The following is a 13,159-nucleotide window of genomic DNA, read 5'->3' as shown; positions in this document are numbered from 1 at the left end:
CTAGAATGCCAGGGCAGTATAAATACCCCACATGTGACCCCATTTTGGAAAGAAGACACCCCAAGGTATTCAATGAGGGGCATGGCGAGTTCATAGAAATTTTTTTTTTTTGGCACAAGTTAGCGGAAATTGATATTTTTAATTTTTTTCTCACAAAGTCTCCCGTTCCGCTAACTTGGGACAAAAATTTCAATCTTTCATGGACTCAATATGCCCCTCACGGAATACCTGGGGGTGTCTTCTTTCCGAAATGGGGTCACATGTGGGGTATTTATACTGCCCTGGCATTCTAGGGGCCCTAAAGCGTGAGAAGAAGTCTGGAATATAAATGTCTAAAAAATTTTACGCATTTGGTTTCCGTAAGGGGTATGGTGAGTTCATGTGAGATTTTATTTTTTGACACAAGTTAGTGGAATATGAGACTTTGTAAGAAAAAAATAATAATAATTCCGCTAACTTGGGCCAAAAAAATGTCTGAATGGAGCCTTACAGAGGGGTGATCAATGACAGGGGGGTGATCAATGACAGGGGGGTGATCAATGACAGGGGGGGGATCAGGGAGTCTATATGGGGTGATCACCACAGTCATTGATCACGCCCCTGTAAGGCTTCATTCAGACGTCCGTATGCGTTTTGCGGATCCGATCCATCTATCAGTGCATCCGTAAAAATCATGCGGACATCTGAATGGAGCTTTACAGGGGGGTAATCAATGACAGGGGGGTGATCAGGGAGTCTATATGGTGTGATCACCACAGTCATTGATCATGCCCCTGTAAGGCTTCATTCAGACGTCCGGATGCGTTTTGCGGATCCGATCCATCTATCAGTGGATCCGTAAAAATCATGCGGACGTCTGAATGGAGCTTTACAGGGGGGTAATCAATGACAGGGGGGTAATCAATGACAGGGGGGTGATCAAGGAGTCTATATGGGGTGATCACCACAGTCATTGATCACGCCCCTGTAAGGCTTCATTCAGACGTCCGGATGCGTTTTGCGGATCCGATCCATCTATCAGTGCATCCGTAAAAATCACGCGGACATCTGAATGGAGCTTTACAGGGGGGTAATCAATGACAGGGGGGTGATCAGGGAGTCTATATGGAGTGATCACCACAGTCATTGATCACGCCCCTGTAAGGCTTCATTCAGACGTCCGGATGCGTTTTGCGGATCCGATCCATCTATCAGTGCATCCGTAAAAATCATGCGGACATCTGAATGGAGCTTTACAGGGGGGTAATCACCACAGTCATTGATCATGCCCCTGTAAGGCTTCATTCAGACGTCCGGATGCGTTTTGCGGATCCGATCCATCTATCAGTGCATCCGTAAAAATCATGCGGACATCTGAATGGAGCTTTACAGGGGGGTGATCAGGGAGTCTATATGGGGTGATCACCACAGTCATTGATCATGCCCCTGTAAGGCTTCATTCAGACGTCCGGATGCGTTTTGTGGATCGGATCCATCTATCAGTGCATCCGTAAAAATCATGCGGACATCTGAATGGAGCTTTACAGGGGGGTGATCAGGGAGTCTATATGGGGTGATCACCACAGTCATTGATCATGCCCCTGTAAGGCTTCATTCAGACGTCCGGATGCGTTTTGCGGATCGGATCCATCTATCAGTGCATCCGTAAAAATCATGCGGACGTCTGAATGGAGCTTTACAGGGGGGTGATCAATGACAGGGGTGTAATCAATGACAGGGGGGTGATCAGGGAGTCTATATGGGGTGATCACCACAGTCATTGATCACGCCCCTGTAAGGCTTCATTCAGACGTCCGGATGCGTTTTGCGGATCCGATCCATCTATCAGTGGATCCGTAAAAATCATGCGGACGTCTGAATGGAGCTTTACAGGGGGTTGATCAATGACAGGGGGGTGATCAATGACAGGGGGGTGATCAGGGAGTCTATATGGGGTGATCAGGGGTGATCAGGGGCTAATAAGGGGTTAATAAGTGACGGGGGGGGGTGTAGTGTAGTGTAGTGGTGCTTGGTGGGACTTTACTGAGCTACCTGTGTCCTCTGGTGGTCGATCCAAACAAAGGGGACCACCAGAGGACCAGGTAGCAGGTATATTAGACGCTGTTATCAAAACAGCGTCTAATATACCTGTTAGGGGTTAAAAAAAACACATCTCCAGCCTGCCAGCGAACGATCGCCGCTGGCAGGCTGGAGATCAACTCTCTTACCTTCCGTTCCTGTGAGCGCGCGCGCCTGTGTGCGCGCGTTCACAGGAAATCTCGGCTCACGCGAGATGACGCCTATTGGCGTTAGTGTGACCTGGGAGCGCCGCAGAAATGACGCCTTTCGGCGTTAGCGTGGCGGGAAGTGGTTAAATAAAAAGTAAAAAAAAAAAATAAATATACACACACATATACACACACACACACACACACACACACACACACACTGCTCAAAAAAATAAAGGGAACACTTAAACAACACAATGTAACTCCAAGTCAATCACACTTCTGTGAAATCAAACTGTCCACTTAGGAAGCAACACTGAGTGACAATCAATTTCACATACTGTTGTGCAAATGGGATAGACAACAGGTGGAAATTATAGGCAATTAGCAAGACACCCCCAATAAAGGAGTGGTTCTGCAGGTGGTGACCACAGACCACTTCTCAGTTCCTATGCTTCCTGGCTGATGTTTTGGTCACTTTTGAATGCTGGCGGTGCTTTCACTCTAGTGGTAGCATGAGACGGAGTCTACAACCCACACAAGTGTCTCAGGTAGTGAAGCTTATCCAGGATGGCACATCAATGCAAGCTGTGGCAAGAAGGTTTGCTGTGTCTGTCAGCTTAGTGTCCAGAGCATTGAGGCGTCACCAGGAGACAGGCCAGTACATCAGGAGACGTGGAGGAGGCCGTAGGAGGGCAACAACCCAGCAGCAGGACCGCTACCTCCGCCTTTGTGCAAGGAGGAACAGGAGGAGCACTGCCAGAGCCCTGCAAAATGTCCTCCAGCAGGCCACAAATGTGCATTTGTCTGCTCAAACGGTCAGAAACAGACTCCATGAGGGTGATATGAGGGCCCGACGTCCACAGGTGGGGGTTGCGCTTACAGCCCAACACCATGCAGGACATTTGGCATTTGCCAGAGAACACCAATATTGGCAAATTCGCCACTGGCGCCCTGTGCTCTTCACAGATGAAAGCAGGTTCACACTGAGCACATGTGACAGACGTGACAGAGTCTGGAGATGCCGTGGAGAACGTTCTGCTGCCTGCAACATCCTCCAGCATGACCGGTTTGGCATTGGGTCAGTAATGGTGTGGGGTGGCATTTCTTTCTAGGGCCGCACAGCCCTCCATGTGCTCGCCAGAGGTAGCCTGACTGCCATTAGGTACCGAGATGAGATCCTCAGACCCCTTGTGAGACCATATGCTGGTGCGGTTGGCCCTGGGTTCCTCCTAATGCAAGACAATGCTAGACACGAAGGTATTGATGCTATGGACTGGCCCGCCCGTTCCCCAGACATGAATCCAATTGAGCACATCTGGGACATCATGTCTCGCTCAATCCACCAACAGACTGTCCAGGAGTTGGCAGATGCTTTAGTCCAGGTCTGGGAGGAGATCCCTCAGGAGACCGTCCGCCACCTCATCAGGAGCATGCACAGGCGTTGTAGGGAGGTCATACAGGCACGTGGAGGCCACACACACTACTGAGCCTCATTTTGACTTGTTTTAAGGACATTACATCAAAGTTGGATCAGCCTGTAGTGTGTTTTTCTACTTTCATTTTGAGTGTGCCTCCAAATCCAGACCTCCATGGGTTGAAAAATTTGATTTCCATTTTTTTATTTTTGTGCGATTTTGTTGTCAGCACATTCAACTATGTAAAGAACAAAGTATTTCAGAAGAATATTTAATTAACTCAGATTTAGGATGTGTTATTTTTGTGTTCCCTTTATTTTTTTGAGCAGTGTATATTTAGTATAAATCACCCCCTTTCCCAATTTTACATATAAACAATAAACATATCGCCACGTCAAATTTTTTATCCCTAGGGTCCGAAAAGGAAGCCCCATCCGCCATAGGCAAGGTGGTATGCTTAGCCAGGCGGGATACTGGATCAACAATAGGAGAGGACGGACACTTTTTTGTTAAATCCTCTGGAAAGGGATATAAGATGTCTAAATAAATCGGTAAAGGAAAACGCCTGGAAAGTGAGGAATCAAAATCTGGGTGGTTGGGAAAAAATTTAAGCGAGCAACGGGATCGCCTGAAGGAAAAACAGAGCCAGCAGATATGGACGTAGGATACTCAACCTGTAGGGTTTCAATAACTGCTGCAATGAGACTGTCTACCATAGCAGACAGTTTTGAAGACTTTTCCTCAGTCAGCGTCTGACAACCTTTCCGCAACACGCTTCTTCTACTGAGGACACGTCGGAGGGAGACTCCCTGGGAGGTGGCAGAGAGACGGAGGAAACGGGAGAAGCAAACACCCTTCGAGGAGAGGGTGGTCTGGCTCATTTTGCAGGACGGCCGCGATGGAGATTAGCAGAGGAGTCCCCAGAGTCTGACTGGTCAGAAGGTGGCCGTGTGGCCAAACGCCACAGTATTTCCACAATGGCCTTGTTGGAATGAGAAACGTCCTGAACCATTTTAGCCAGGGAGCTCACCCACTCCAGTTCAACCATGGGCTGGGCAGGAGGGGTGATTGGGTCAGGGTCAGAACCACTTGGCAGTGGAGCAGAAGGGATCCAACTGACCAGATGGGAATTTTGAGCAATAAGAAGCACAGGAGAAGGAGAAAAAAAAAAAAAGGGAGGTCTGTCTCCTACAGACACTAAGCTAAAACTGATTTAGCTTAGTCCCTGTAGGAAGGGTATAGCTGAAGGGAGGAGCTCACACTTTTGTGCTTAGTGTCCGCCTCCTAGTGGCAGCAGCTATACCCTTGGTCAAGTCTGTGTCCCCCAATGATATGGATGATAAACTGGCATGGACCTCATTAGGTAAATTATACGATAAAATCTTGGTGCAATCACAATTTAACATGGGCCAATATTTTCCAGGATAAGGAGTTACAACCATCAAAAAACGAAACCCTCTCATCCCAACGACAACTGTGATGGTGCAGCATACACTTCCAAACAAGATCAGTGTGATGAGAGTGGATCATATCAACCTGTGGTGCGGTCAGACAGAAGTGCAAGACGTGTAACATACGTTACACACAGGATGCTACACAAGAGTGCACAAGTCCTGAGGTGGTGAGTACCTGTCACTATTAGGACTGTTTAGGTGCTATCTAATAGTGACAGGTACTCACCACCTCAGGACTGTGTATGTGCTATCTGAGGTAGTGAGTACCTGTCATAGCACATACACAGTCCTGAGGTAGCAAGTACCTGTCACTATTAGTACATACATAGTCCTGAGGTAACGAGTACCTGTCACTATTAGTACATACACAGTCCTGTGGTAGTGAGTACCTGTCACTGTTAGATAGCACATACGCAGTCCTGAGGTGGTGAATACCTGTCACTATTAGATAGCACATACACAGGTACTCACCACCTCAGGACTGACTGTGTATGTGCTGAGGTAGTATCTGTCACTATTAGTACATACACAGTCCTGTGGTAGTGAGTACCTGTCACTATTAGTACATACATAGTCCTGAGGTAACGAGTACCAGTCACTATTAGTACATACACAGTCCTGATGTAGCGAGTACCTGTCACTATTAGTACATACACAGCCCTGAGGTAACGAGTACCTGTCACTATTAGTACATACACAGTCCTGAGGTAACGAGTACCTGTCACTATTAGTACATACACAGTTCTGTGGTAGTAAGTACCTGTCACTGTTAGTACATACACAGTTCTGTGGTAGTGAGTACCTGTCACTGTTAGCACATACACAGCCCTAAGGTAACAAGTACCTGTCACTATTAGATAGCACATACACAGTCCTGAGGTAACAAGTACCTGTCACTATTAGTACATACACAGTTCTGTGCAGGGGCGTAGCTAAAGGCTCATGGGCCCTGGTGCAAGAGTTTAGCTTGAGCCCCCCATCCCTCATTGCTTTGTGGCCAGGGGCAGGGAAGCACATTGCCTTCCTGCTGCCCGAGGCAAAAATTGAAACTGCACCCCCCACTAGGGGTGGGCGATATGGCCTAAAAACAGCAGGGAGCTGACCATGGCAGCGAGCCTCTCATGTGCCCCCCAGCCTCTCATGTGCCCCCCCAGCCTCTGATCCGCCCCCTCTGGTAACTCAAACCCACCCCCCTCCCTCCCTCCCTAGTATTAATCATTGGTGGCAGTGGCCACATGGTCCCCCCCCCCATCATTGGTGGCAGTGGGCAGTTCCGCTCCGATCGGTTACCATGGCAGCCAGGACGCTACTGAAGTCCTGGCTGCGATGGTATGTTAGTGAGCAGCATTATACTCACGTGCGCCGTGGCCGCCGGTCGCTCCTTCTTCTCATAGGTCTGTGCGGCGCATTGCTAATGCTATAAGCATTAGCAATCCGCCACACAGACAGAAGAAGGAGCGCCCGGCGGCCACGGTGCACGTGAGTATAATGCTGCTCACTAACATACCATCGCAGCCAGGACTTCAGTAGCGTGACTCCTGGCTGCCATAGTAACCGATCGGAGCCCCAGCATTACACTGCTGGGACTCCGATCGGAACTGCCCACTGCCACCAATGATGGGGGGGGGACCCTGTGGGATATGGCCGGCACATTCATTGGTGGCGCAGTGGCCACAGTCCCTCCCCTCCTCCTCCTACTCTGTCCTCATTGGTGTTCAGCAGCAGCCGCGCACAGTGGGGAGGGAGGGACTCCCTCCTTCTCCCTCCACTGTGCCGGCCGGCTCAGGAGAAAATGGTGCGCGCAGAGAGCGGGATCATATCGCGGTCCGGCGATATGGCGAAAATCCATACCGTGGCCCAAATTTATATTGCATATCGCCTATACCGCCCACCGCTACCCTCCACCATGCCAAATTCTTGACCTAACACCTTCCCTCCAGCCAGAGGTGTAACTTGACCAGCATGCACCTTCTATAAAACAGGTGTCTTTTCATGTGGTTCAAGGGTCTTTGGGGCCCCTCAGGCTCCTGGGCCCGTTAGCGACTGCTACCTCTGCACCCCCCATAGCTACGCCCCTGGTTCTGTGGTAGTGAGTACCTGTCACTATTAGATAGCACATACACAGTCCTAACAGTGAAAGGTACCCACCACTTCAGGACTGACTGTGTATGTGCTGAGGTAGTGAGAATCTGTCACTATTAGTACATACACAGTCCTGTGGTAGTGAGTACCTGTCACTATTAGTACATACATAGTCCTGAGGTAACGAGTTCCTGTCACTATTAGTACATACACAGTCCTGAGGTAACAAGTACCTGTCACTATTAGATAGCACATACACAGTCCTGAGGTAATGAGTATCTGTCACTATTAGTACATACACAGTTCTGTGGTAGTGAGTACCTGTCACTATTAGATAGCACATACACAGACCTAACAGTGACAGGTACTCACCACCTCAGGACTGACTGTATATGTGCTGTGGTAGTGAGTACCTGTCACTATTAGTACATACACAGTCCTGTGGTAGTGAGTACCTGTCACTATTAGTACATACACAGTTCTGTGGTAGTGAGTACCTGTCACCATTAGTACATACACAGTTCTGTGGTAGTGAGTACCTGTCACCATTAGTACATACACAGTCCTGTGGTAGTGAGTACCTGTCACTATTAGTACATACACAGTCCTGTGGTAGTGAGTACCTGTCACTATTAGTACATACACAGTTCTGTGGTAGTGAGTACCTGTCACTGTTAGCACATACACAGTCCTGAGGTAACAAGTACCTGTCACTATTAGACAGCACATACATATACCGTAGAAAGCACATTACCACCTATGTGGAGAGCAGAGAACGCATCCCTCATGACACTAGCAGCAAGTTGCACAACATGAGAGCAGATATGAAGTAACAGAATGGTGACCGCACAGGCAGCTTTTCCCCGAGCACAAATGCACACTAAAGAAGCTAAACTCCCATGTTCACACAGGACTGTCCGGAAAAAAAAAAAAACAGGCGCCCCGCTATTTATCTGCGGAGCCTGACAGAAATACCGTACAGCAGCGGAGACGTACGTGAAGAGGGAGCTGTGCTCGGCCTCGCCGGAACTTTATCCCCCGGTCTGCAGGGTCCGTGTGCCACACAGCTTCTCCGCCGGCTGGCCTTGTGTGAGAGGAGTCCAAGTACGTTCAAGGCACCCGGGTGTGATTTCCCTGCTAGGGTTAAAGGAGCGCACGTTGAAAATCCCGGGTCACTCCGTTTCAGCTCGGTATTACTCTCACGGGCCGAGATTCTCTCAGTCACCGGCCGCAAGATGGCGGACACGGGGGAGGCGCCACATCACGGGGGAGGGAGAGCGGAGAGGACGAGTGTGTGAATACAGAGGACCGCGGAATGAGTGGTGCGAGCTCCTGAGGCTGACTAGACTGTGCCGCCATGTACGAGCCTGCCCTGACACAGGGGACATGTCACATCGGGGTACACACGGTAATGTCTGTCCTCCGAGCGTGGACTGAGCCTGGTACAGAACATAAACACTGTAAAGGACTAGTCCAGTAGTGATCAGTGCAGAGGTCTGCCCCAATGTCCACATGTCCTTTTATAACACTTATCAGGTAAAATCTCAGAAGCACTCCGCAGAGAGAAAACATTATAGGGAGACCAAAATTATACTGCTATACAGGGACCATGTAGTGGTAGGTATTAGGTTTAGACTTATACTTATACGTGATTACAGTACAGTAAAATCCTATCACAAGTGTTTTCTTTTCACCTGGTCCAGACCGCCATGATGACTTCTTCCAGCCAGGACTTGTGTCTGCAGAGTAAGGGCTGTTTCACACGAGCGAGTCCATTGCGGCAATCACGCTCCGTGTACGAGGGTGATCCTCCGCTCTGGACTAGGGTACTTTCACACTTGCGGCAGGACGGATCCGACATGCTGTTCACCATGTCGGATCCGTCCTGCGGCTATTTCCCCGGGCCGCCGCTCCGTCCCCCTTGACTATAATGGGGACGGGGGCGGAGCTACGGCGGTGCACGGCTTAAGGCCGCCGGACTAAAATTACTGCATGTCAGGTTTTTTAGTCCGGTGGCTTTCGCCGTGCTGCGCCGGAGCTCCGCCCCCGTCCCCATTATAGTCAATGGGGGCACAGCCAAATAGCCGCAGGACAGATCCGACACGGTGAACAGCATGTCGGATCCGTCCTGCCGCAAGTGTGAAACTAGCCTTACAGGAGCGCACGGCATTATCATGAGTTATAATGCTGTGTGTCTCTGCATGACCTTTTTTCCACAGAATCCTAGTGACATAAAGCTGTCAGTATGATTCTGTAGAAATAAGGTCAAGCAGAGGCACATAGCATTATAACTCATGATAAGGCCGTGCGCTCCTGCAAGTCCAGACCAGAGGATCACACTCACACACGGAGCGTGATTCCCGCAATGGACTCGCTCGTGTGAAAAAGCCCTTAGGACTCCAACGTGTTTTCCATTACGCCCCATGACAGCACCTGTGAGAGATCCTCCTCCTTCCGGACAGGAAACAGGAACTTCCCAGATCTTTAAATTGGTCCCATGCCTTCCACCTTCAGTTCTTTCCTGTTTCCTGTCCAGGGACAGGAGGATTTCTTTCCAGGTCTATTTTCGGCTGCAGGATCTCTAGGGTTAAAACGAAACCTAGTGGAGGTACCTGTCAGCGTAAGTCTCCACTAGGAGCCGCTGAGAAGCCCGGCGTCTGCTGTTTTTTCCCTTCTTTGGTGCCATGGGGGGAATCCTGTTGCTGCCTTGTGACCCTGCCTGCCGGCGAAGTTGCGGCGTGAGGGGGGAGGTTCGTCTTCTCCGCTCATTGAGGCTGGCTGAGCTGGGCGTGCGCGTCGCACCGGAGGTGACGCGTGCGTTCCACCGGCCGGAAGGGGAGGAGCTTAAACATGGCGGGCGTTGCGCGGCCCATTTGAAAAAGGGAACGCCGGCCAGCCAGCGTGGAGGGAGCAGCAGCAGGCAGATACTGACCGGACCGGACGCCAGACGGCACCTGCAGCCCTCCATTGGCCCCCCTTGAGATAGCATTATCATGCAAGAAGAGGGGGAAGTACAACAGCGCACCGACAGACAGGAGCAGCTTTCGGAACCAAGCATGGTACTCCTGGGGGTAAGAGGGGTTAACCCCCACCATCTCCCTTCGGGGAGTTATTATTATGGTCAGGTTAGACTGATTGGGCTGTTTTATTAAATGCAGGTTAAAGAAGCCCCAAAGAAAGCTTCCCACAAAAGAGCTAAAGAGTGTGGAATTTGCAAGCGGAAGTTGGATCCGTCTTACCCAAAAACATGTTGTCAATCATGTCTGGATAAGTTAGTGGCAGAGGGGTCGCCATCTTTATTGCAGAGTATCCAGGATTTAGTTAAAAACGAAGTACGTTCTTCTGTGGAGGAGTTTAAAAAATCCCTGCCTAGCTCATCCAGGCATAAGAGGGCCCAAAAGGCGATAGTGGAGGATTCTATGGACTCTGGGTCTGAGGAGGGCGCTATTGCAGACTCAGATTCCTCCTCTGAGGATTTGACAGGGAAGCCGTTATTTAGTGCGGAAAATACAGATCTACTATTGAAGGCGGTTAGATCCACGATGGAGCTTGAGGAAGAAAAGCAGTCCAGGTCTAGACCAGAGCTAATGTTTGAGAGCCTAAAGCCTAAAAAGTCTAGGGTGTTCCCCATTCAGGACTGTATCAAGGACCTGATTAAACGCGAATGGGAGAAGCCCGATAAAAAATTCTTTATCCCTAGAGCGGTCAGGAGAAAGTACCCCTTTGACGATCAAGAAGTATCAGCTTGGCAGGAGGTACCGAAGGTAGACGCTTCCGTAGCTAAGATAAATAAGAAGTCAGCTCTCCCGTTTGAGGATTTAGGGTCCCTTACAGATCCCATGGACAAAAGGGCTGATGCGTACTTAAGGAAGAATTGGGAAGCTTCCACTTCTGCCTTTAAACCAAATATAGCGACTACCTCGGTGGCAAGGTCATTAAAGCTCTGGTTGGAGGAATTAGTGTCTCATATAGAGAACAAGACTCCTAGGGATCAGCTGCTGGAGGCTATACCAACTATGTCCAGTGCAGTGGATTTCATCTCTGATGCCTCTGCTGATGCATTGAGGCTTTCCGCTAGGGCGGCTGCATTGTCCAATTCAGCCAGAAGGTCGTTATGGTTGAAAGGGTGGAAGGGCGATGTAGCTTCAAAATCTAAGCTCTGTGCCCTCCCTTGCCAAGGAGATTTTTTGTTTGGGTCAGCCTTAGATGATATTTTAGATAAGGCATCTGATAAGAAAAAAGGATTTCCAGCACTGTCCTTTCCTAAACAGGGGAAGCCATTTCGGATCAATGAAAGAAGGAAAGGTTTTGGGGATCAAAAGATAAGGAGGGAGTGGAGTTCTGATAAATCCAAAGGTGTGCTGTTTAAATCCAGACCTCAAACATCAAGTTCCACTCAACAATGACGCCAGACCCCAAGTAGGCGGTCGTCTTTCCTTATTTTTTCCGGCCTGGCGAAATATTACCGCAAGCGCCTGGATAAAGGGTGTTATAAGGGAAGGCTATCGCCTAGACTTCAAGAGACTACCACCCAGGACATTCAAAATTACTTCATTAAACCAAAATCCTCCAGAACAGGTGGCACCTTCGGAGGAAATAAACAACCTCCTGGAGAAGGTAGTCCTCGTTCCAGTCCCAAAGGACGAACAAGGAGGGGGTTTTTATTCAACCCCATTTCTGGTCCCCAAGCCCAACAGGCTGATGATAAATCTGAAGGGCCTAGTCTATGCTTTCCCTCCCATCACCCTATTGCCCAGAGTGATCCAGAAGATCAGGAGGGAACAGGCTACAGTGATACTAATAGCACCATTCTGGCCAAAAAGAGTTTAGGTGGCTTGGTTGAGGAGACTATCAATAGCCGATCCCTGGGTGCTTCCAGAAAGACAGGACCTATTATATCGGGGCCCTCTACGTCATCCGGAAGTCAAGAACCTCCACCTGACAGCTTGGATTTTGAGAGGACATTCTTCAGGTCTAGAGGCCTATCAGAACAAGTCATTGGGACTCTCCTGGCTAGTAGGAAAAAAGTCACCTCCGAAATCTATCTGAGAGTATGGAAAACCTTCCTGCCCAAAGTAGTGTCGGTATTCCATAAGTCTCGGGAGATAGTTCTCCCTTCCTTTTTTCAGGACCCAAAGAATGAAGGAGAAAGATCCTTTCATACTTTAGACGTAAGAAGGTGTGTCTGTGAGTATTTAGAGTCTACAAAGGACTTTAGAAAGACCCCGCAACTCTTTGTTCAATTTCAGGGTCAGAACAGGGGCTCAAAGGTTACAAGCCGTACCTTAGCCAGATGGATAAAGAGAGCGATAGGTTTGGCATATTCACTATCAGATTGTCAGGTCCCTTCAGTTTTTTCAGCCCATTCCACCAGGGCAGTAGCCTCTTCCTGGGCAGAAAAAGGGTGTGCTACCATAGAACAAATCTGCAGGGCTGCAACGTGGAGTTCTCCCTCTACGTTTTACAAGCACTACAGGTTGGACCTTTCATCTGTGCAGGATATGTCTTTTGGGAGAAAGGTGCTGCAGGCTGTAGTCCCTCCCTAATAGTTATCTAGTCTAGTCTCTCACAGGTGCTGTCATGGGGCGTAATGGAAATACTTCAATTACTCTTACCGGTAATATGTTTTCCATGAGCCCATGACAGCACCTACATAATTCCCTCCCTTAAAAAAAAAAAAAAAAAAAGGAAATAAAATATTTTTTATAAAGTATGATGATGGAAAAAAAAAGAGAGAAATTTACTCTTTAGTATGGTGCCAAAGAAGAGATATGCCTGGCATATATTTGGCGCAGAGTTTTTTTCTATTATGTTTTCTCGCCTATGTTGTTAGTTTTCACTATATATAGGTGTGTTGCTGGTCCCAGGAATCTTGTCAAATACTGAAGGTGGAAGGCATGGGACCAATTTAAAGATCTGGGAAGTTCCTGTTTCCTGTCCGGAAGGAGGAGGATCTCTCACAGGTGCTGTCATGGGCTCATGGAAAACATATTACCGG

At 48.9% G+C, this 13,159-nt stretch overlaps 2 protein-coding genes across 6 annotated transcripts in view; one reads left to right on the top strand and one right to left on the bottom strand.

The window, feature by feature from the left end:
• Positions 1-8,419, bottom strand: part of PPP6R2 (protein phosphatase 6 regulatory subunit 2) — a 205,691-nt gene extending 197,272 nt beyond the window's left edge. For all 5 annotated transcript variants that reach the window (XM_040413539.1, XM_040413542.1, XM_040413541.1 and 2 more), the window contains exon 1: positions 8,142-8,419. The gene's annotated coding sequence lies outside the window, so the exon portion shown is untranslated. The remainder of the gene's footprint in view (positions 1-8,141) is intronic.
• The window catches only part of DENND6B (DENN domain containing 6B), a 126,939-nt gene that overhangs the window by 13,700 nt on the left and 100,080 nt on the right, over positions 1-13,159 (top strand). The gene's annotated exons all lie outside the window — the stretch shown is intronic.

The sequence above is a fragment of the Bufo bufo genome, chromosome 1 (genome assembly GCF_905171765.1).
Source record: "Bufo bufo chromosome 1, aBufBuf1.1, whole genome shotgun sequence".
NCBI classification, from domain to species: Eukaryota; Metazoa; Chordata; class Amphibia; order Anura; family Bufonidae; genus Bufo; species Bufo bufo.
The sequence above is the reverse complement of the archived record's forward strand: the minus strand, read 5'-3'. Positions and strand labels throughout refer to the sequence as shown.